Here is a 25,986-nt window from a genome sequence, read left to right on the forward strand (position 1 = left end):
TACTCTGCAACTCAAAATATGCAAATAGAAATCTTTAATATATATCAAAATCAAAATGCCTGGGGGCAAGACACAGACAAGGAACTCAAACTGTTTCTTGAGGAAAGACGTTCAGTGACGCAACAAGGGACAAAAGACACACACTGGGAAGGTGCAGGTGATTGGACACAGGTGGAAACAATCAGGGACACGGCGGCCAGTCACAGGGGACGGCAGGACAAGGCAGGAAGTGAAGCTACCCCTCAAATAGATAATCCACAAAATGTGTTTTGTAAGTATCACATCTTCAATGGACCCAAACCAAAAAAGATGTAACATGTTAGTGCCTGTTTATATGCTAGGCTTAGCTAAGATAACTGGTCTTTTCATTATTCTCATCCGATTCTATACAAACATGTGATTAAGGGTTTGTCCTAGCATGTCAAACCAAAACATCCCTCAGTTTCTCAATCCGCAGGTGAGACCTCTCACGGTTCACAATGCTAATTGAAGATATTAATTGCACCCTCTGGTACTCATCGTATTCAAACAAAAATGGGTTGAGTTTTTGGTAATTGCTGTGATCCATTTGCAATTCCCCAATGTCACATTTTTGTATCATGATATATTGTGCATGGATATCGTTGCTGACACTGTATTAGGATATTATACTCTCTCTGGGCTGATCCGAGCGATTATTTTGTCTTCCTATTGGTGTCGAAGGAAGGTTGGCCTCAGCTGGTGCTCTCTCGACAGAGCTTGGTGTAATATCTTCCTAAATGAGCTAAAAGGAGGGCGGCCTCCCCGTGACTCGGCAGTCTGTCAGGCCCAGATAACGCAGTGGGAAGAGCATCAATGCCGTCAATTCTTACTCCTCTCCTTGACCTTGGCTCCCTGGGCATCAGTCAACTCTCCAAGAGGTTCGCTTTTTCCTCACTTCAGTCTAGCAGGACTCCACATCCCATAATTTGAGGTAAGGCGACAGAATTTTATGACTGATAAAAAGGTTGACTGGTTTTACTGTTGTGGTGCTTTAGTGGTGGAAATGAGATCTTTAAAGGTGCAGTGTCTGGAGGATTTTGTGGCATCTTGCGTTGCAATCTCTTCTCTGTTGGGCATAAAGCGGTCTGAAGAACTCAGGTGGTTGATGTGAGGTGCAAATGGTTCTATTAAGATCCATTGGTTGGTTGGTCCGTTTGGGGCGACTGATCAGAATCGGCTTCATACGCCATGTAGCTCATGCCTAGATAGAATTTCATTCTGGTTACAGTGACATTTTGTCTATGAGGTGAAAATTCAGATGTAACGGTAATAATAATGCAATTGGGGTACTGTGAATGAATGAATTTATATTTTATTATATATATTTAATGTTTTTGTTGTTTAGTTTATTGTTATCATCTTGAAGATGTTCAGTGCAAAACAGGTTAAATACTGCCACAATAAATCGTTATCTCCCCTGTTCTAACAAGATGGTCATACATTTGATTTTATTCCATTATTTGAAAAAGCATAGATGGGAAGAGAAAATCTTACTTCAACAAAAAATCAACTTATATAATTTAGTTGGCGTGAACATTTTTCTTCCTCCAAAGTGGGTCGTGATGGAAAAGGTTTGATAACCTCTGGGCTACAGAAACTTTCGGTGAAGAACTCCTCTTTAAACTGCTGGCATGTTCATTCAACATCATTTTTGTTTTTTCCCAGTCTCTCTATCCAACTGCAAAACAATCTTTGCACAATAAAGTGATGAATCTGTGCCCAGTAACAGTCTTCCCACTGACATCTCCATTCTCTGACAATCACAGGATTATTCATTGTGTTGTTGAGCAACGGCAGAAAATAGACAAGAAAATGAAATAAAATCAGCCCGGAAATATTTTCTGGAAATACTTTGATTGCAAGAAAAAGCCTTCCAACAAAGACCCGCTTTGCGGGCTTGAGAGGTGGTCTTGCTAGTAATGACTGTGGTTATCGCAGTGAACGGAGCAAGGCCATTCATCAACTGGCTGCGCCGTGACCACCTCGGATTGCGCGGCTAATCAGAGGCTGCATCGGCCCGGGTTGAGGTTTCAGCTGGATGTCTGCGGACTGTCTGGAGACCAGCAAGCAACGTCCGGTTGATGTGCTGTCTCACGCTAAGCAGGTGCTGAGAAAGTCCAGACACGATAGGTCCTCGCATTAATTACGTTTTTTTTTTTTTAGCTTGCCAGTTTCCCCCAAGTGCCCAATAATTAGTCTTAATTAGTGGCTGAGGCGATGAAGTTGTAGAAACGGATACTGTGATTATGCCGTCCCCATAGTTTCCTCTCTCACTCTTCTCACCCGACCTTGACTCTGAGTTGCTTCCTGCTATCATGCGAAATAGATGAGATGAGAGTCGGCTTTCAAAAAGCACCAAAAGTGTTAGTTATGAATCAGAATGACTAGCAGGATGGAGGAGTCACTGATTTACAACATTGTTTTGAGCCTACATGTTTTTTTGCATGCAGTCAGTGTGATGACATTTACAAGCGCGTAGGTGTCCATCTTCTAGATCAACAGCAGGGGGGGGGGGGGGCGGCTGACTTAATCCTCTCTGACTGACAGCTTCAAACAGCTGTCTTAAGTGAGCCATAAAGAACAGCTGCAGAGAAAATAATCAAATGTGCTTCTCCGTAAAATGACCCTGTGTGGTCTGACCTCGATTATTCTTGGCCATTGCCGCTTCAGCCAGGCGACCACTGCGTGAGTGAAGTTGAAAGACGACAGGGGCGGTCGCAATGGAGGCAGAAAATCGTGGTGTTGCTATGACAGCCATGAAGACTGATGCTTACTTCCCAGAGTCCTGGATACTTTGGAGAATGACCAAAGTTGACATGGCTCAGGGCCGCAGGGCCCAGAATTAAGGCCCAGCAAAAGGAAACAACCATTAGCCAAATGCTTGTATACATGCACGCCAGTATATGACAATTCAACAGTGAAATCTGCCCTTTTATTGTACCTCAATTTATTTTTTTAACATGGACCCAATTCTTTACCACGTTTTTGTGTCAAAGTAATAAAAAAGTAAACAATATTGGTCCAGAATTAGGCGAGAGCACTCTTAGCTGAAATTACCATATTATCTATTCCACAAAGAACCCCTTTACACCTGGCATTAACATGCGTCTAGTATTTTGGTTTAACAGCAGAAACGGGGCCCGCAAACGTGGGATGAACAGTGGAATCACTAAGAACCAGACGGATCTGTGGCGGTGACCTCTGGTCATGGAAGTAATGCTGAGAATGAGCTCCAGCTTGAGCCCACAATTTGAAATATAGCAGATTTGATAATTACCTCTAATCTAAAACGAGACCTGCTGTCAGGGTTGAACATGGATTACAAGGAAGAGGATTAAAGCAATGTAAATCCTTTACATTTACCAGTAATTACCTTGTTCATCGAAACATGCCTGACACAGTGCAGAGACTTTTTAAACCAAAAGTAGTACGTGAGATTCTGGGACATTACTTATTGTGAATAAAATAGATTAAATGAAATAAAATGAAGTAAATAGAACACATTGCAGCGTGGTCTCCTGCGTAGGAATGCAGATACACCTGACACAAAGCAGATTGTCTAAATGCCACACCGTTCTGTTTACTATACAGAAGGGCGATAATCTGCACTGGCTCAAATTTTCAGCGCAAAAGGTACTTTGTTCAAGCCTGCTTCCAGCACCATGAGGGAGAGAGGCCAATGGAGTGCCCTTTGAGCCCTGCGTAAAAGGTATTATGTCCAGGCTGCAGATCACAGGGATGCTTTATAACCACTGGCACTCAAACAATTGGGAAGGCGTTTCTCGGCCAGCTACTTAGACGGGAGAGACAGCGTCTGTAATGCCATTTAAGCAATAATCACGAGTGAATAACTTTGCTTGCACATTTGGTGAGCTGGGTTTATCATTTACATTTTTGCTCACCAGCCATTGTGGCTAATGGTTAGTAGTTTCTAGCCACTCAGCAATGTCATTAGCCATAATGTTTGTTGTTGGGAACTTTTAAGTTTAATTTGTATTAATGTTGACTACGGTTTGCTACAATTTACTAGATTTACAATCCTTTCAAATGTAAATGAGCATTGTAAACACCTAAAGTCAAGACTACATACAATAGTCACCACATCTTCAGCTAAAAGCTCCTTTTTGATTGTCGAATCAGTTGCATATGTTTTCAAAGTCAATTGCAATACATGATTTTATTCTAGACTGGACCTCCACTTTTTGTAAAACAGTTTTTTCTTTGTCTCATCTCCTTTTTCGTTTTCGTTTTTTCTCTTTTGCGTCTGCCAAAGTCGAATTCTACCCCCATTAGAAGGTTGGGCGGGTGCTAATGTCAAGCCCGGTTTGTGAGGTGTGTACCGATAGTTCTATAAGCTCAGAAGGAGCCCACTAATGGACTCAAGGGTTCTCCAAACATGGGCAAGAATTGGCTCATTTAACATTTGCTTAACTAAGCAGCACACCCCAATGCCTGTGACAGGGCATCATTGGTAGAAGGCCCCCTTTTGTGCTTATAAAACTAAGGTTGTAATAGAGTTCCTTCATTTTAGCTCACGCAGGCCCCTCCCTCCCCTTGCTACCAAAAGAGTTCTACCCTTGGCTCGGCAGCAAATCAAGTCCTGTGCCCCAGGGGAGAGGTAGTTTGCAACTGCCCTGGGTGAAGACAAGGCTCTTACTTGGCAGGGGTCGTAAAGATAGGTATAAGACAACCCTGCACACCACTTATTCCGGGGCAACGTCGAACACCATCACCCCCAAGAGAAGGTCGGGTGGCCGTCAGGTGCAACGCAGCCGTTGCAACACCATTTCCCTCAGTCCCGTATTGCTCCAGTCCAGTTTTCAGGGCCAAACCCTGAAAGGAAAGGGAGGCGTCGACAACCCCACCACTGTACATACTCTATGTCATTGACACTCACCCTGACCAACAAGACAGTTGTTGCTTCTTTTCAACACATTCTTGCCATCCACTGCGGAAGTACGCTAGCACGTACGAGCACTTCGGTGAGCAAGCAGAGGCACACTCGCTCCTCTCTAAAGCTTTGGGGGAGAAAAGGGAACAAGCAAACCCTTTTTACTTGGCCCACTGTGTTTACACCACAGTTACTGCAGCTTGCGCGGAGATGATGGAGGGGGGGGGGTGGGGTGGCGGGGTGTGGGAGTGGATGAAGAAAGGGAATAGAGAAAAGAGGCCAGGGAGGGGGTAATGAGTGTGGGTTGGGAGTTCTGAATTCACTTCAGCATCACTGGAGAGACGAGACAGCGCCCTGCAGGTTACATTTCCTGCACTGAGAGTTTGCCATTTGCACTCAGATACTATATTGGTTTTCCTCCAGTACCACTGGGAGCAGTCAGGTGAGTGTGCTGTTTGCCATAGAATGCAAGCTTCCATGAGCACGGCAGAGTTTACAGCGAAACGGTACAGGCCCGTGTCAGAGTGGAGACATCTGGCCACAATCCGTGGGTGCTTTTGGCCAGGAAGTCCTGTCTCACGAGACTTTGTGTGCAATTCGAACTCAGTGTTTGATTTGCTTCATATTCCGGTTCTGGTTGCTATTTCCACATCTTAAAGTTACAACATTTTGAGTTTGATTTTGGCGGTCTATGTGGAGGGAAGCGGTAGTCTTTCGGACAGATTCCGTTTAGAAAAAAACACTCATTTTTGGTGCTGCGGGGCCCACCAACTGATTATGGCTCCGTCGGGCCTCCGTTCCATCCAGCGGCCCTCCAGCGGCGCGTTGCGAGTTTCCTCAGGGCACCGGAAGAAGCAGCGAAGGCAAAGCTCTGCTCCTGACCAAAGAGAGCGAGAGAGAGCCAACGTCTGCCCGCGGCGGGCCGATCGCCGGAGACCGAGCCGAATGACTTCCTGCTGAACCCCTGCACGATTTGCTCTGACAACAATTAACATTTTTAAAACAGTAATGGGATGGTTCCCTGCGATTGTCAAACGGCAGTTGTGCTTGAAATGCACGTAGTGTGTTGTGTGGGTGCGGTGTAGAACCCAGGGTGCCTGCGCATGTAATGTCGAACATTTATTTTTCATATTCACATTGTGTGTTAGATAGGTGGAAGGGTGAAGGAGCTCACAAAGGCTCTTTTGATGCAGGCTAATTCCCAAGTCTTTTTTTTTTTTTCACACTTCTCCACCTCGGGTCATTACATCTTAACACTCCATTGAAGCTGCAAATTACAAATTTTTCTTCTTGAAGAGTTATTTCTCTAGAGATAGAAATTGGCACTTGCAGGGCTTGGCTGCCAACGGTAGAATGCCAGATTCTACAGTCTGCGGGCGTATTATATATAATCACCGCGTGATGCATATTATTTCTTTGTTATTGGAGATACGATCCCCTTCAATATGAGCAGAAGAAAAAAAAAAAACTACTGGAGTAAAACCCTAGAGACAGGACATGTTCATGAAAAGGGATGTTTTTGCTCAACACTGCTGAGATCAATCGGACCATAGGGGGCAACAATGAAAGATGTACCCGTTTTAAAATCCTCTGAGACAACAGAGATAACGGTTAGTTTTATCTTTGTGTTTTCTCAATAGACCCCATGTGAGAAAATGGCTTATGAAAGCACACAAACAGTAAAACTTGAGAGGTGCTTGTTTATTTCATTCAAGTTGTAAACAGGAAGCCAAAACGGATTAATGAGATCAATTGCTGTGATTTTGTAGCTTCTTCAAACACCTGAAAACTTCAACTCCTGCACATAATGTAACCCTGTACACATGCAAGTATTCTGTAAAATACATTCTAGGAAAACGGCGCCACATAAATTTAGCTTTTCTTCATCATGTCAGACAGCACATTCATTCTGAATGTATTTTAAAATGTTCCCCTGAAAACACTTGTCAGTTGTTTATTCTTACAATATTTGTACAGAGTGGCTGGAAAAGCTGAATAAAGGATGAGGCAATTAAAACTACTCAGTTAAGGGTCGGAGAAACGTTTGTGGCTATGGTTAGAACGGCTACTTGGGACAAGGGCAGACAGTGTAATTGACGCTAAGCCCCCAAAAAGGTTGTTTCTACCAATAGTATTTAACAAAAGATGAATGCAATGCGTCCACCTTGAACCCAGCCTTGCAAATTGCACAGTGGCCAGCCATTCCATATGGAGGATAAAAAATGAGTTACGCATAAATGCATCATTAAATGAATAAAGATATCCATATATTATGATGATATCCATAGATATCTGCTGCAACCCCAATATGTATATCTCAATCATCTCACTTTTAACTTTCACATGGTCATTCTAATCATTTGTTTTTCTCTCAGGGGAGGGCACTTTGTCAAATTTAGTTTTTTCATAAGACAGTTTGGAAAATGTAATGTCAACAGGGACAATATATGAAGGGGTCAGAAGGTCATAATTATGTTGAAGTTGAGTAGTAGTAGTGAACCTATATGAAATGATTAGCCATTGTGACCTTTCTTCATCACCAAAGTAAAAGCACATAGAAATGCTGTCAAATAGTGTATTGATTTTGGTGTTATCCTTCTTCAGGAACAGGGGCCCGTGGCCTGAAATGAACCCCGGGCATCGCTTGTCAAATCAATACCCAGTAAAGAAACAACACAGGTGCAGTGTAATGGTCCTGTGTGCACGTGACAGCGGTTTTATGAGATAAAAACGCAGGGTGTAACGTGGCTGTGTAATCCTACGTGTAGCCCCATCCCTCTGCTCCTCTTCTCCTCTTCTCCCCGGGCCTCCTCCTTTTATTTATTTACCCTGGTCTCACCCAATCGAGCGGCAGATCAGTCTGCGGAAAGGGCAGCTTGCCAAGGCAGCCCTTTGCGACAGAGCAATGCATTAGGACATTAAGACACCCGCTTCACCGCAAGAAAAGAAAAAAAAAATCAATCAACCACCCCCCCCCCCCCCCGGATGCATTAGAGGCAGAGAAGGGCACCTCTCGCACCTCTCTGAATGCCACGCTGTGGCTGGCTGTGCAGCTCCAGCCCCGATCGCTCTGCCGGAGCAGCGTGCACGCCGGGCTGGGCTTGTTTGGCGCGCTTTTTTTCTGTTCACGCCTCCCACCCGGCGAGCGGCGAGCTACGGCTTTCAAACAAATCATTAACCTTCTCTACGAGCGGCGAACAGCCGGCGTGGCCCCCCCCCCCCCCCCACCTTCTCCGAGTTTCGGCAGATTAAATTGGTGGCGTGCAATAGTTGGCTCTCTTTTATCCCTTTTTTCTCCTTTGCTGTCATCTTTCCTCTGAAGGTAGGAGCTATGGATGCTGTGCCCTGTGGACGAGAACGACTCGCAACTCGCCAAACACCCGAAATTGAATAAGACGCTCGCAGATGAATCTGATGAATTAGATGCAACGTGGCCCGAGGTGTGAAGAGAAATACGGGTTGCTGGTTGTCAAGTACTGACTTATGCTGCCTTAAATGTATTGATCTTAACCGGCGAGTCAAGTTTCTCTTTAAATCCCTAGTGACTTTGCCAAATATGCAGTAGTTAACAGGAAACAGTTTCCACTTGTTTCATGCATACAGTCTTATTTCAAAATAATAAAAATGATAAAATATGTTCCATCGTCGCTGAAGGTTTGAGCCGTTTGACCCATCTTCGGGCAACTCACTACTTTCACTTGATCCACACTGCACAACAACAACAACAAAAAGCCAGAGAGGAGAGATTTATTTTTAGACTTTAAACAACATTATTTGTTCATTTTAATTTTGGATGATTATTTATTCTGTATTCTTGGATTAACTCAACTCAACCTCCTTTCATTTAACTTTTTCCCATTTCAATTTCCAACCCAGATGGCTGTTGAGGTGTTGTGGTTGAAGTCAAAACGGCATCGGAGATCAACAGGGAACATGAATAAAACACACACACACACACCCACACACACTCCGTAACTGTGAATAAACAAGTGGAACCACACAAAAAAAGGCCCCAAGATAAAGGGAGAATCAATAAAGGCAGAGCCTGGCGGTGTGATGCGTGGATGTGTTAGTTGAGAGCAGGCGGCCTGCAGCGCGTCCGTCCATCTCGCTTTGACAACATGTCTCCACTGGGGACTCGGAGGGGAAGTGCCACAGCAGCTCATTAGAAAGGAAATCCTCTCTTTTCTAGGAGCACATTATTTAGTGTACAATAAGTCATTCACTGTAAAGTGCTACAGCAGTTTTTTTTTTAATGAGTGGTCCCACCGCACATTCTGTAAAATATGTGTCTGGAAATTTATACGCTAAATTATTTTAGACACAGTTGGATGAAGACAGGAGGGACCTTTTCTTTTCATAGCATGCATGTGTCACAATACGGCAACTTAATGATATATATATACATTAGATATGTTGTGCTAATTGGTCAAGGTGAAACTTTTAAAGCCTGCATAATTCTACATAATTGCCTGTACATTAAAAAGATATTGCAAAGCAGAGACAAATCAGGTAGTGAAGGTCCAGATGAATATAACCAACAAACAACCACCCAAATAATTTAGATGACATCCTGGTGTATAACGGTTTGGTTTGTAACAAGGAATAGTTTCATTTTCTGTTGGGTTGGAAGAATAAGAGCTGCACTTTGAATTCCAAAGAAATTCAGGAGAGAGGAAATAACACCGGTACATTATCTGTGGAGGGCAGCCCCATTATAAAATTAATATTGCTTTTCTCCCATTTCGCCGCCTTGGCGCAAGATAACGCCTAAACAAATAAAAAAAATATAAAAGCTGTTGCCTGTTGCTCCAGTCATTTCTCTATTACTTTGGCCACCGGAGTGAGACCGTTTTTTTTTTTTTTTTTTTGTTCCTCTGAGGAGCAGCTCTCAATTTCTTTGATCAAGCAAAAGAGGAGGAATCCGAGGAAAAGAAGAGAATTCATCCTCAAGATGCAAACAGCAGATTTTGTGAATGAATTATTTGCTGATAACTCTTTGTATGTTGCCAGGCTCCCTTTCGGATCCTTACTTGTGGCCTAATCCTCCACCCTATTAATTATGCGCAGACACACGCGGCTCATTTCTGTCACACAGACGGTGGGAAAGACATAAAGATGGTCCTAAATGACCACATTAGCCTTTTTATTACTTTAATGGTTTGAGCAATAACTCACGCTCCACCCATTGTCATAAAACACATAAAAGTAGCTGGAAAAATGCACTTTTTAAAGGTCTAACACATGAAGTTAGCGGTTTGGCTAATGTGCCCACGATGAACCCAGAATGACACAGAGAGCCTGTTAATCAGACGCCCTTCGATTAAAAGCAGTGAACTGGTGGAGCCGTTTGAATGATTGTTGTCAGAAAGCAGATGTGAGGAGCGGCCCACCTTCCACGTTAAGCCAACATTTTCACCTTCTGCCTTAGAAACCGTTTAATCGGCGCATGGATTTGTCGTTGTTGCAATGTGTCAGCTGCCCTGTCCGTCTCACTGCTGAATCCACCACCAGCCACGCTGCACTCATTACTAGCGGGTGCTAATGGAGTCAAATCAGGTGTGCTGCACAGTTTGTGTTCATGCACATATAAAAAAAAAAAAAAAAAAATCTTTTGAAAAAAGGCTGCAACTTAGCGGAGAAACAAAAAAAGCAAGAGAACACGTCACTCCAGCGGCGGCTGCCTGTACCCCCAAGAACAGTTTTTATTTAAGTCCTTTTACTGGTGTAAACAACTAAGCTCCATATGTTTCACAACCGACCCTAAGATCCTCTACGTCCTCCAAACCCGCTCAGAAAAAAAGAAAAATGTCCCTTCTGGTACCAAACTGGAACAGCTTAGTGGGAACCTCTGTTGACATCTTCAAACATACTTTAAATACATTTGGCCAATGCTTTCTTTCTTTTAGGTGTATAGGTCAGGGTATCATAGAAGTCAATAGGATTCATCCTCTCAAGACCTCCATATGAATGCAATCTTTATTATTATTATTATTATTATTATGTGTTATTGCACTAAAGCCCGCCAATTCTCAGGCGTCACTAAGGAAAGGCTGGGGAAGGAACAACCTAAGGGACATCTGTTTTTTTTTTTTTTCATTCCGATCCTTTGACTGGCGATTCCTCTGAGCCACAGATGACAACAAGACATTCGGTAAGAGGCGGGACCAGCTGAGCGTGACTTCAATCTAATTCCGTGGCAGCTTCAGTGAAAGTCTCAGGGCCCAAGCGATTCTGTCCAGTGGTCACAGCAGGAGAAGCAGGGGAAATGTCACGGCACCGGCGGCTACTTTAGAAGAATCAACAGAAATGCTTATTTTCCGGCAAAGTAAAATAAACGTGTTGTTGTCCAGATCCACGCCGAAGGAAGGCGGGACATGCAAGAGCGGGGATGTCTTTTATCGGCACGATTGATCTTTACGACGTGGCATCAGAGCTTCCCCCTCATGGAACAGAGTTCAAATATTTCCCTGAATAAGCCTCCGCAACATCCGAAACATGGTTTGCATTTCAACTTCAGTTGTACAAACACACTCACACACACACACACACACACAAACACATAGTACACATCTCAGCTGCGTGAAAACAAAGCCACTTTTGAAAGGGCTGGCATTTTTCCAGTTGTGCCATCTCTCGATGTGTGCAAATAGCATTTCATTTACTATCTGAGTCGCATTGAATGCAATTTGAAATTGCAATTATGACAATTTCAGCAGCGACTGCTGCTATGTTTGAATGCCGCTGTGGAACACGTTTACAATAATGGTTGTACGAATCCAAACACTGTTAAGAGCAAAGTGTAATCATGGGTTTTCTGTTTTTCAGGTCAGACGGGGTCTATATGAAATAGAGATCTTATTAAATAGGACCTTGATCGGAAGACACTGGCCTTCTGACATAAAAAGTATTACCAACCTCATTAAAGACGGAACTATCATTAAAATGTCTTTTCTAAAAGCCCCTCGCCTTCACTCTATTTAAAAGGGCATGGCTCTTTCATTCAAGACATAAAAGGTCACCCAGATTCCCAGGAACATTTTTTTTTGGAACCTCACATACACCAACACTGTCTCATAGAATGAGATATAGTGGGTTTACCTGGCCTTTTGTTTCTTGAAATGGATTGCTTGGCTCTTTGTTTTACTGTAGAAGTGCAGTAGAAAATACAGTAGTCCAATACAAAAAGCACAATATGGAAAAGAGGCTTTAACTGATTCATGGACGTTCATGGCCATTTTTACTTTCAGGAAATTACACAATGCATTGAATGCCTGTGAAAATTGTAAAGACTCAGATGCCAAAGACATATTATCCTTTATTTAGAATGATCCACGCAGAGCACAGCAAGGTCTCACTGCGGCATCGCATCGCTTGATTTCCTTCGTGGGCTAAATGAGTTCAAGGTTCAGCCTTGTTGTCATTGAAGGGGAGACATATTGTGCTCATCTTCCTACTTGGTTCAATAGTTTTGTCATATTTGAATAAACAAGTATTTATACCCGACTGAAACACACCGTGTTGTCCCATTAAGCCCTGACTGGCTCGGATGAAGGTTTGGTCCACCTTTGCAAAGTGAGTCCTCAAACAATGGGTGAAGATGACAAGCTGAAAGGAGGGTGTTGTGGGAATGAGAGTATCTGATTCGCTTGTTAAGTCACATGTTTTCTGATCTAAGCAGCACGCACAAAAGACATTTTTACTATTTGAGTATACATTATTTTTGTTGTTACTAGGAACTCCAGATACTCAGAGGTATGCGCTGAAGCACTGACGAGGGGAGTTAACATGATATGTGTCCTTTCGACAATACCAGACCAGAATTTAAAGTAACAAATATCTTATAAGAAATATTTTAAAAAAAAATAAGATAAATATAAAGATGAAATATAAAGAAACAAGCATTATTAGTTAACTGTTTGAAATTATAAAAACAAATATTATGATGAATACAAACACACGGGTTAAAAATTGTGTTTTATTGCTCTTAAATAAAATACAGGGTTAAATGACTTCTCCCATTTCTCATTACACATTCTTTGTTTTTTGCATGTTGAATACCACAGTGCATCACTTGAGCATCAGTTATGGAGTCTATGATACCCTCCATTAGCTATGTAAAGACTTTTTAATAAAGGCTGCATGGGGGATCGTGCTGTGTGTGTGGGGGGGGGTTTCTCAGGATCACTTTACACAGCAATATTTCACACAGCAGCTTGAATCCTTGCTTTTGTTGGCAATTATTTGCTTATTAATTTTTGAACCTCGTCCAAACAGCTCAATAAATAAACTAATGCATTTAATGAAATAAATTGGTTCCATGCCAAAATAGTTGGTGATAAATCATTCAACGCATGTGTATGGATTATACATGCTTTGTCCCTAATTTCCATTAAAAAGGCAGTGCTCAATTCTTAACAACTGCTCTGGGCCCCAAAAAGGCATCTGCTAATCAATATGTCGGACCGGATGGTTTGGGCCCTTGAGGAAAACAAATAAACTCTGGGGCATGCTGTAGAGGTAAACAAATCATTTCTGTAGCATGTATCCATGCCATCACGAACTAGCTTCCTGCTCCCTTCAAGGTAATGACTTTCTAGTACCCACAAGGAAACTTGCATTGTGGGAGGTAGCAATGAGGAAATCAACCTTGGTTATGAAGGTCATGGTGTAAAACCTGCACCACCGTCCCCTCGGTCTGTTTGCAAGCTGTGGACATGTTTGCAATGTGTGTGTGTGTGTGTGTGTGTGTGTGTGCCCTCAGTATGGTGGAACACAGTAAAAGTGCATTTTCATCATCGGGGTCTTGTGTAGCTTTTGAAACACACATCATTAGGACAAACTCGTTTGCTATCGGGCCACTTTCCCGTGTTGCTGATGAGCCGATTGTCCAAATCCGTCCAAATCCGTCCACAGACTTTTCATCCTTCAGCACTAAACAGGTTGGAGCTCCACCGGGATGCGTATTTTGTCATTGGCTGTCACCATTGGATATAAACGGCTCTTGGCTGTATTCTGTCACGGACGCGACATCCCTCTCAGGTGCTCGGTGATGGAGGGTCTTTGTGAGGCTTCGCGTGTTCTCCTCAGCACAGCGTCTGTTCTACATGACGCAATATAGTCAGTGACAAGGCCATTAGTTAGTCACTGCGAGGAGAAACGCACTTTCCTGTAAATGTCCGTGGAGCTTTCCTTGGTTTGATCACTCAGATATTATCAAGTCAGTGGAAGGCTCCTGAACAAATGAATGCATTCATGAGATAAAATGTATCACGTGTTTTTTTTGTTTTTTTTTTCCCAGGGGGCACGAGACGATGTTTCATGCTCATTAAATTTCCCGTAGCAACTCAGAAAGAAGCACCTGCAGCATGGAGAGGTTCTCTGGAAGCTTGGATTCTCAGTTGTGATGCAATCTTTAGAAAATAGGCAGAAATTGCAATTGAGTTTATCATAGGAAAATAAAAAAAAGGGATAAAAACCAGCGGCAATTTGAGCAAAAAGCAATGACTCAATTTTCTTGAAAGTTCTTAGAGCTGTAAACTAGAATGTTTTCTAGGTTTTCAAATGTCGGAACCCAAATCCACAACAGCCGTGCGTGCACAGCTAATCAAAACCCAAAACCCTATCTCACTATCTTCTCAGTAATGTTAGATTTAGCAGAGAGTGGTTCACAGCCTCTCGTCTTTGTCCCAACGGGTCACTGGGAACCGTCCACCGACAGATGGCCTTGGACCAGTCTCAGGGTGGCCATGTGACACAGCGCGAGAGGAAAACTGACAAGCCGCGTAGGCCCGCCGCACTCCACCTGATGATCTCGCTTCATCTCAAGTGGCAGCCCCCTGCACACCCCCCCCCCCCCCCCCCCTCCACTGCATCGATTAACGAAGGAAGAGCAGATGCTATGGAGGCCGAGCAGAGGGAGTGAAGCCCGTATCCTCGCTTTTGCATCAGCCTCGTCTGGCTGTGACCGCGCACGCCCCCGTGTACTGTGGACCGCACGCCGGTGCATCTGTGAGTCCTTCGCCTGTGTTCGCATGGTAGCGTGAGAGACAGGGACGCAGAATCAAAGAGACAGCCAGCTGGGATCGAGCGTTTTTAAACTAGATATATATATGGTGACAAAAAAAGCCACTTGTGATGGTATTGACTGATCATACAGGTATATTTTCCTCGTGTTTTCTCACAAATCGTCACTCTAAATGAGATTCTTTCTCTTCGGAATTCCCTCATTTCTCACATGTCATGTTGGGTGTGGGGATGTCAATATATGACATTTTGTGAATCCTTTTCAGCTAAAGCAGGCGTGCCTCCCCCTCCCCCACGACCTGATATTTTGTCAAATGCAGAGCATGGAAAGCACTTCCAATCATGCAAATGAGCCATGTGTTGTAAACCACTCTGTTATTGAGATGGGAGAATGCTATATAAATAAATGAAGATTTCTGATTTCTACAAAAACAGTGATACATTTTCTGCAAATAACATGTCTTTGTATGAACATACTAACTAACTAATAATAAATATAAAGAAACGTTTGACTGACGCGCTGATGAAAGATTTTCCTCCCTGTCGCCGAGTTATACATCATTGCCCCCCCCCCCCCCCAGCCCTCCCCCGAGGGCTCACACCTCTTCGCCCCGGGTTTAAAATGGCGTGAGAGCCGCGTTGCCTGAGTGGCGCGCGCACGCAGGCTGATTGCGTCCTTCTCGGAGCTGCCTTTGTGCGCGGAGCTGTAGACGAGCCGGCTGCTTGGAAAGGTCAGGCCTAAATTGGGAGAGGGAGACGGATCCTTCAAGGTTTAAGTATCGAATCTCAAAAGTCACTTTAGCGACCTATTTGCAGGAGAGATGGGGAGAGAGAGAGAGAGAGAGAGAGAGAGCGCCTCGTCTTCCTCACCACACCGAACTAACGAACCTCTCCACGTGTACGAAATAATGTTGACCCACAACTGCAGTTTACAGCGTTTTTGTTTTTTTCTCCCCTTTTAGACTTGTTGTTGTGACTGCTCTGCTGCATAACAATGAATATGCATCAGTATCTAAATATATAGTTTAGCTCAATTAACCACCAATCTGCCAATAAGATTCCATGCAAACAGTCTTTTCACAGTAACATCATAAGGTGTTCTCATGTGAACAGAGGCTTAGTGGGACGTAGCCACCCGGAGTGGCACTCTGTTCGTTTATGTTCTATTTATGTTCCTCCCCTTAATTGAATTTTCCGTTATAGTCCCGGCCCGTTGATATAAATCATGCCTCTCAATCAGTCAGGATACCAATGAGACGTACGAGTAGGGCGGGCCGGGGGGGGCAAGAGGAGGCCAGGATTTATGTGTGCAAGGAAAAACATGACCCAGGGTCTCTGCAGCCTGTCATCAGAGCATCTTTTCCATTACCTTGTGGATTCATAAGGACTACATATATATTTCAGTCGGGGTCCTTTGGTTAAATTCAGGACTGACGCAACAAGATTCCATCGCAGTACATACAAGTGGTTCTTCATGAATTAAATAACAAGTACTGTTTTGCTCCGAGGAGACAAACTCATACCAAAGGATTTCATTTGAAGACGATGTGGTCAAAACATCACTAATTGCCGTCCAGTGTTTGAATTCTCGGAAATGATCTACCGAGTGAAGTCGTGAAAAATATATTTGAGGAAAGTGTCGTCAATAGGTTTTTATTCCTCATTCACGACACGGGAAATAGCCGGAGCGCAAGGACATGAACTTGAGATTAAAATGCCTCCGTCCTTTTGCTGTGGCCTTTCCATCGTCAGCTGTTGGAGCGCCATTGAATAAGTGTCAGCCATTTTCTGAGGCCTGGACCCCAATCAACAATCAACGGCGGCTCCACACAAACCCATTTGCTGAAGGAAATTGATTTTTGATTTTTTTTTTTGCAGATGCAGTAATTAAATCTCCTATACAGAGTCGCACCATCACGTTGTGAATGGTATTTCTTTCTGAAGCCGGGATCTGTGTCGTGTCCCATTGGATCCTCTGACACGAGTGACCGATCAATTGTCTGTGAGACGTCCAATCATTAACGGCCTGCAATGTTGTTCACCGCGTCCAATAAAAACGTCGCAGGCACAGACAGAAAATTCAACCTACATCCTTGCAGCATAATTTTAAATTGCCTGTAATGTTTAATCATCAGTTTTCAATCAAACAGTGATGCTCCAATAAGGAGACAAATTCCTCCCAATTAAACCGCTGCGGCCCACTGGATGAGTCCATCAATACAGCTTGCATTAACAGAATGAATCCACACAGTTTACAATTTAATATTGTTAGGTTTGTGAATGCTTTTATTATTCTGTTTCAATAAGGGTAATGGAAGGAGGGCAAGGGAAATTATTTATAGGCCTGAGGAGCTAAATCTGCTTCTATTGTAGCAGCCATTTCTGTGGAATTAACCCCTTTCCAACACACAAGTGGTTCTAAACAAACTCTTTACTGAAGAAATTGATTTAATTGCCCCATCCCTCTGAGGTCACGCCTCGTTAGCGACAACGGAACTAAGATGCCTGCAAATTCAATATAATCATTTTGCCGATACCTGCCACCGTACACACCGCGGTATCCGCACACGTCGGCCCTCTCCCCGGCATCCAATCCCGTCGCGGCGTTCTTCTATAAAGTCTCCCCTGACAAACATGATGGAGAGCCACTCCGCTCCAGAGCGGGATGCTCAGAAAACGACTTGATGATAAAATGTTGCCATCCTGGCAGTTGACTTGCCAATCCGAATTAGAAAAAAAAAAAAAAAAAAGTGTCCAGTTTTATGCCTCCAGCCTTCACTGACGCTATATTTCACGCTTTAACACCTGCTACACGCTCACATACGCACTTCCTCTCTCTTTGCAGCTAGGACTGAAGTCCAATGAACTAATAAGCAGATCTGGTGTAACTCCTTTCGTTCCTTGAGATGGACGTTTCATCCTAAAAACAAAAACAAATCCCCAATGGTTCATTTATCACCACATGGTCATGCTGTCACCGTCCAGCAGCTCCCCTGAGTTTCTCTTCTTTCTGCTTATTTTTTACCCTGTCCGTCAGCAGAGGTGTGGCCTTCTCATCCTGCCATCCTACCATCCTGCATTCAAGGCGCCTTGTTATTCGTCGGGATTAGATGCCGTTTTTGGCTCTAGTCTTCTGGAATCCCTACCTGCCTGCTTGCCTTCGACGTCATCACCCCCACCCGATTCAACCCCGCCCTGTGCACATTTTTGTGTGAATGAATCGGTTATTTCCCAGAAAACCTCACATCTGAACTTTGTTTGACTAGCTTTACCTTTTTTTTCCAGAGGAAGACTTTTTGAGAGAATGTAGTTCTGTTTGAAAAGCCAATTGATACAAGCTTCTACTGGACAGCACTGAAATCCCGCTTTGATTATGGTCTAACTGCCTCGAAGAAAAAGACCACTGCGAGTGGAACATTTGATCCTGCAATAATCGGTCGTACACTTTCACCTGCAGTCCGAGCAACAACAACTAAAGCGCCTTCCACCCACAGGTCATAGTATAGAATCAATGATTTATAGAAAAGGCTGTAGTTTAAAAAACCTAATAATAATGTGTGGTCATGCGGGCATATATGGACGTTTTGTAGAAATTAACCAGGCAACTAAAGAACAAAAAAAGAAACTAAATCAGACTAAATCCTGCAGGTCCCTTAGAAACCCCCTCAGCTCTGATCCCAGCGGGTCGCCCACCGTCAACCGATTACCAGATTCACGGATCCGGGTTTTTTCGCTGCCAAATTTTGGGCCGGGAGGGGACGCGCCTCGCTCCGCCACTCTGCCGGTCCCACGGCAGCACCGTGACCACGGCCGCTGTGGAGGGACGGGGAGGCACGTGTTGGAAAGAAACTGCAACCTAGTGTCCACTTTGGATACAGAGAGGTGTTTCTTTCTTTTTTTTTTTTTTTACATCAGCCAGACATTCCTTTTGATCAAGTACAATAAAACCGATTGGGAGATCCAATCAAAATTTAAGAGCTGAAATTTGACGCAGTAGAAGAAAAGATACAGAAACTAGTCATCCAGCAGGAGTTGAGATCAGAGAGAATTGCATCCACATGAATTATCAGATGTACCACTGAACCGTCTCACTCTGTCCAACACATTTAAAGCACCACTGATGAGGTTTAGTGGTGTTTTACTGTGTGATTTGGATCTGTGAGGCCATGCAGGGTTAGAACGAGGAGAGCTATGACTTCTCACTGATGTTTTATATCCAATTATCTTCATGCTGAGTGGAGACAGAAATGGCAAACACAGGCTAAATGGGGCGTTTCATATGTGGTCAAACTCACTTTTAACCTCAGGCTGTGTGCACCCCAGTCAGGTTATTACTTTCTCGTATTAGCTGATTCACAATGACAAGAATATGACCAGAGCTGACTCTTATTTTGAAATGTATTCCTGTATATTGGATCTGTTCCTAAGCTCTCCATTGTCATCATTCTCATACATTTCTATGGCTCCATTAGCAAGCACCAACCAGCCTGTCACCTGTTGTGTGATGTCACATCATCGCCAACGCTATGGTTGTTTTGCCCCGTGTGTGTGGCAGCCAGATGTTAACCACTGGTTCTGAACAGTGAAGCTAATGCAGATGTGTCTTCACATGCATTCTCTCTACTGGTTGGAAGGAGGCGACTCCTCTGGATTCATCACCATGTCTGATAAAGAATCCGAAAATATCCTCACGAAGCATTCAATACACAAATATAAAGCCTGAATCTTCGTTTCAAGTCTTCTTCAGTACAGCATCCCCCTCAAGACAGAAGTCAAATCGATATGGTCAAAGCTTGAAACCACCGGGGGACGTCACGTCGGTGGTTGCACATTTTTCTTTTCCATTGCTCACCTTTGAACTTTACGGCGCTCCTGCTCATATCTTGTATTCTGCACACATGTCATCTCGCTCCCCCCCCCCACCCCAACTGCTCGGCTCCAAGTCGCACCATCCGTGGCCACAAGTCGGGGCAACCTTTCTCAATCACTCCCAACCTTTCTTTGATTTTTATTTTTCTCCCCCCTAAAAACTAGCCCTGTGTGAGAGGAGGAATGTTCCAGGCAGTCTACTGAGCACGTAGCTGTTATTACCTTGTTTCCTTGCAATAAAATAAACGGAGAAAAACATATTTTGATTCAGAGCCTTTATTCTTATTTACCAATGTGTCTGTGTACAATCTTCCATCACACTAAGCTGCACATCATTAACTCCAGGTGGGTTGGCAGACTCAAACTTGATAATATTTTACATTATGGCTGTGAACACGGGAGTGAAGAAAAGACAAACTAGTAATAAATATAAAGAAATGTTTGACTGACGCGCTGATGAAAGATTTTCCTGCCTGTCGCCGAGTTATACATCATTTGCCCCCCCCCCCCCCCCCCCGAGGGCTCACACCTCTCAACTGTCTCCTAAACAAACATATACAAGTGTTCAGTACGAGTGCTTCAGATTATTTAAAGGGAGAATGACTGCTGTGTTGATTTCTAGAAGAACTTTCAAATCTAGTAAATATAAAAATATGCAATATTTCATAATTGTTCAGTGGAAATAATTCAATCTTTTCCTTTCACATCTTTACATCACTTTCTATCACTATTTTTTGTTCAAGTTTGAAAAGGAAATTTGTTTACTGTAAAATTACCTCCAGCAACCCTCAAGTTTAAGGTTGACGGAAAGGGACAAAAAATCTAACAATGAAACAGCAAACCTGCAGTATATCAACATATAAAACACACTCACATTACGACTGCTGTATGGCAATGCGTTGGTTTTATACTGTAAGAGTGAGTGGGGGGGGCAGGTGAATGTGACAGGTCGGGGACCGGCTGCGTCTGCAGGGTTGCAGAGCAGGAGGTGAGTGAGAATGGGGGAGGAAAATGTGAATGAAGGATGACTGTGACACTCCAAATCACCTTCCACGTGCAGAGCAGAGATACTCTGGCGTTAACGTCCGCCCTCACTCAGCATGGCAGCGGAGCAGGAGCCGACATTCCGCTCTGACACGTTGATGGACAAGCGCGGATGAAAACCAGTCACGCTTTTGTAAAGTGGAGAATTCTTTCGGAAGAAGCCAAACCCGATTTCAAGGCAGGGCTTCCTGTCATCTGCTGGGGGCATCCATTGTCAAAATAAATGCAGGTAACCGGAGCACCGTCGGGCAGAATAATGCACTGTCAAAGGTAACATATCCTTCCTCCATCAATTTCTTTAAAGTCACAGCTCAACATTTTCTTGCAGTCCCAAAATGGGCTTTGAGAAGCGTGTGCGTGCAACAGCTAACGACAAAGTTCATGCGGTGGCGGCGTGGGCCCCTGCTCTGCTGGGATGGACTGCTTGTCGTGTTCCTGCCAGCCATTGAATGATATTCCCTGCTGGAGGAATAGAGCACTTGAACGGACAGAAAGGAAGAGAGGGAAAAAATGAAAAGGCAGAATGTCAACACCTGTAATCATACACCGAGCCGTGTGGATGCACACCCGGACCACGGTTGACCCATCGTTAAAACTGCTAATGAAACGCGTCACCATGGCGATGTTTCCCACAAGCAGCGCTGCCACATGCGTGGTGTCACTCTGCACAGGGCTCACACCGCGGTGAAGTCATTCAGATCTAAAATAGGGTTAGCTTTTTAAATGTTTCGTGTTGAATGTTTGCTAAGCTTCACAAAAAAGCATCCGGCACGTGCGATGCTGTAGTTCCCCTCCTTGTCGCTTTAACCGTCATGTGAATTACTGCCCCCGACAAAGAGCTTTTTTTTTCTCATTAAGATCTTAAATCCAATCGAAAAATGTTATTTTTGACTTTTCGATGAGGGAACCAGTGCAATTCTTACTTTCTGGTTGGCATCCAAAAAATAAAGAAAGACAGTATTTTGATCAAACTAAGGTAACCCTAAAAGTTACGGTACGTGGTGGCGGACCCAAATGCAGAGACTAGGAGGTACAGGGCAAACCGGTTCATTGGCAGGGACACAGCTGTGGAGACAGTGGGGAACAGCAGAGAGACAGGGACACCGGGAGGATGGACAACTGAAAGGACCCAAATACAGGGTCAACGGAAAGACAAACAATGTACTTCTATTCCTGAAACCACTGTTCAAACAGCAGCCAAGCGCAGTCACTACCAGGCAGGTGGGACTACGATCTGCCGTTGAGTGGATGAAGAACCGCAGTGGATGTACTGCAGGGTGATTTGTTGATTGAAGGCACCTTGCTCACATTACATGTCATCTTTAACCCATGGTTTTTACATTTTGCCCAGGCTAACCCCCCCCCCTCCCCCCCCCCTACTCCATGCGCCACCATCGCCCCGGTCACCTGAGCAGGTGAGGTGACTTCTCATCGGGTTGCCACGACCCTACCACACCATACAGGCAGGAGGCCTGGCCTCGCCGTGACAATTTGACCATGGCTTGGTGAAATAGTCAATTCATAACCCTTTGTGATCGGCCAACGCAATCATTTGAATTGACTTGTTATGACGAGTGTTGAAGCCATCAATCGAAGAGAAAAAACACTTTGCAAGAGATTCAAATTGATTGAGTAAAAAGACAAAGAGAGAAAATTGATGAATGGTGTTTCTTTGTCCTCCGTTTATCAGGAAACATGAAGTGTTCTAGCCACTTCATTTTTCTGCTACTACTGTGTCAAAGTAGGATTGGGTCTAGAATTGCATTGTAGCACTTTACTCTAAGTGCAACATTTCCGAGCGTCATGTTCTTGGACGGATGAACAACTTTTCTACCGTTCTCAGACTAATGTCGTAACTACAAGGTCCACAGTAACAGAAAACCTACTGTATAGAAACGTATTGCTTTGACATAACTGGAGAAGAATTAATCGGCGAAATTAAATGTTGAAATTTCCCCTCAATATTATTCAAAGCATTTCTCAAATGATCATGATTTAACTCCATCCATTGTATTGCTGAGTTTACAGACATCACGTATGGAAACAACCATTTCAAAAGTTTGAAAACATCAGCAAGGTTTTCTGGTCAGTTACTGAAACCTTTTATCACACCTCCCTCCGGCAGTCGGGCTCATCAACAGAGGCCCGGGCCCCCCCCCTGACTGACTCTGACTCCCATGTTCATTCATTCACTTTGTCACTTCCACTTGTCACTCGTCACTTGGTGCACTTTATCTTTTTTTTTTTTCATTTCTAATTTCATCTTATCTCCTCTAACTTACTAACCCATAGCATATATTTTCATTATAGTTTTATTTAATTTTTATCTCATTTGCACTATGTCATCATTATTGTACTGTCTTCTGTCATGCACCAACCGCCAAGACAATTTCCATGTATGTCCAACATATTATGGCAATAAACGTTTCCTGATTCCTGATTTAAGACCAAATGCCAGGTTTGCTGTACTCGTCCCTGTCAGGGCAAATTCTTCTTGGTCCAACCTGTTAAACCTGAAGACACACGTGAGAAGGTTTGCGTTCACTTCTCTCCTCTGGATATATAAGTCTCCTCGAAAAGTAAAGATTCAAGTCGACAGAGAGGCGACTCTCTGGGTAAGACCACTACTCCTCTTTTCTCTGCTCCTAATGGCCGTCTCGCACTTCCTTTCCAAGTTGCTTTTCATGGTCGACGGGGCTGATGGAATTGTATTACTTATGATTGAAAACCAATGGAGTTTTGAAAGCAGAAAGAGATGGAAAAGTGCACTCAAAATGCCAGTCTACCTTCCAGATGCTCGCAATCTAATTTCCTGTCAGCGGTAATAAATGGGGAGTCACCCGATGGCAAAGATAAGATGCTATTTCACCATCGGGGTCATCACTTAACACCTGATAAAGTCTGTGGGGAGCAGTTGTATTCGACAGTTAAAACAGGGATCATCAGCGTGGAAGAATTGTTAATCTGTCAAATCAATGTGACTTCACTCCATGAAGTGTTCAAACCGCAGTGTTAATGCTTTTCTCTTTAATGAAACCAGACAGCTCTGCACATCATATGGTCTATTGTTTTTTCAAAAGGTGTTATATAGACAAGATTTCTCCATCACAGTGGATTCAGCAGACAGTAAAAGTAGTGTGTGTTACTGTATTTTCGATTAAACTATTTCCTTCTGCGTATTGTGAGGAAGTGGTTAAAGGAGGAATGCTACTTGGGCAGCTGCACATAAAGAGCACCAGAGTTTGAGAATGGGGGAACTGGTGCACAGGCAGAAGGTCTCATCTTCATGCATTTGACCAATCGTAACAAACATCAAGGCGTTACGACATGCGAGACTCTGGATGTCGTTACTGTGAGAAATGCTTGAATTGTCCAGCACTTGAGCGTGAGAGTTACGTGTAACGTGTGTTCAGCCATCACCGTCATAGACATACAATAACACAGGATTTGTCTTCCCAGTTCGGATAAATCCATCTAAAAGCCATTTACAGTCCACCGGCCAGTTGTCAAAAAACCAAGAAGCATCGATCACCATGGATAAAGGGGCGAGTCAAAGGGACGTAAGGAAGACCCAGCCTCAAAAACACGAGCAGAAGGAGGGTAAAGGCTCTGAAAAAGTTTTCACGGAAGACAAATCGTGTCTGGACGGATGCATCAGTTGTTTAAATTTAGTTTGTCAAGTGTTTTTTAAGTATATAAAAAGGATAAAAATCTTGATTTCCTTCTTGCATAGTGATTAATTATAACCAATGACTCCAATGGTGTTTAGTGAGGTCACAGTGACTTTGAATCACTTCAGTCTTCAGTAGGATGGGACATTTTTGACAAATTTTAAGAAATTGGCTCAAGGGATTGCTGAGATATCACGAGAATGAACTGGACGACCCCAAAACTCAATTTGTCCAGCCAAGTCTGTCGCCGACACAGAGGATTATAAACAAGTGAACCTGATCAGTGATACTCGGGGAAAGATGAAATGAACACAACCAAAAAAAGGCTAGTCCTCTTTAGGTCACATTCCCAACATGAGAAGTTAATAGCTGTGAATTGTTAAATTTTCAGCCTAATAAAAACACGAGTATAAGGAGTGGAATGAGACCAAGTACGTTTACAGTGAAAATAACCATTTTAAATCGTTGCGTTTCTGAAGTTGCAAAGAAGTGGTGGCTGCTCTCTTCTGAATGGTTTCTAGTGTGACATTAAACACTTGAGACTTTTCTCAGCTAGGGCCAAAACAACCTAATTGCTTCATATCGTACGTTTCCTTTCACTTGTAAGATTAGCTTCTATTTATTTATTTTTCTTTTGCGTTTGAGTGTGTCATCAAGAGGAAACAAAGCAAAAGGTTAGAAGTCACCAAAGAAATATACAATTTTTGGAGCAAAAATATATTCTGTATATAGCCAATGGCAGTTTACGAAACAAATAAACAAAAACCTTTTCATCACAGCTTCATAATTTAGGTGTTCTTGTTCCAATCCATTTTTTTTCTTTTTACCTTATTGTTGAAATCTATGGAAAGTTATTCTCATGACTTCTGATCGTGTTTAGCTTGGTGTTTCAAAATAGTACGTTTTTCCGACGTGGAGTTTCCATTTGTATTCTGGATTTTCTTCTGAATCTGAATGAATGACCATCAAGTATTACTGTAGAAGTCATCTAGGAGTTTCAAGATCAGGCGTCAATGTCTTATTGGATGAGTAATTCCTTAAACAGAGTAATATACGCTCTTGCACTTCTTTTTAATTAGTATTGAATGTTTTATTGTCAATAATTATCTCGTAAACGGTTGGCTTAGTTTCAAGCTTAAAACTCTTTTAGTGTAGATTTTATTAAACGTCCATGGATGGAATGAATGAGAGTTTCAAAGTGGGCTGTCAGGGTTCATGTGGGAAGCGACGAGGTCAGAGCTGCACATCACATTGTGCACATCATTAACTCCAAGTGGGTTGGCAGAATGAGATAAAGTTTTACATCAGTGGTCTCCAACCTCCTTCTTCACCTCACGGACCGTTTTCATGACCGGTCAAAAAAGTCCGGCAGGAAAAATGGGGGGGGGGGGGGGGCGGGGGCGTAGTATCGTACGCTCTCTATTCGCTGGTGGTCGAAACTGCCGTGCACGGTGAGAGGACAAT

The 25,986-nt window shown here is 43.4% G+C and overlaps 1 protein-coding gene and 1 long non-coding RNA gene across 3 annotated transcripts in view; one reads left to right on the forward strand and one right to left on the reverse strand.

Moving 5' to 3' along the window:
- Positions 1-25,986, reverse strand: part of rpl38 (ribosomal protein L38) — a 420,537-nt gene that overhangs the window by 86,333 nt on the left and 308,218 nt on the right. The gene's annotated exons all lie outside the window — the stretch shown is intronic.
- Positions 177-8,865, forward strand: LOC119213263 (uncharacterized). The gene is made up of 5 exons (XR_005119887.2): positions 177-271; positions 703-952; positions 7,517-7,591; positions 8,235-8,352; positions 8,789-8,865. It is a non-coding gene; the product is annotated as an uncharacterized LOC119213263 (long non-coding RNA).

The sequence above is a fragment of the Pungitius pungitius genome, chromosome 21 (genome assembly GCF_949316345.1).
Source record: "Pungitius pungitius chromosome 21, fPunPun2.1, whole genome shotgun sequence".
NCBI classification, from domain to species: domain Eukaryota; kingdom Metazoa; phylum Chordata; class Actinopteri; order Perciformes; family Gasterosteidae; genus Pungitius; species Pungitius pungitius.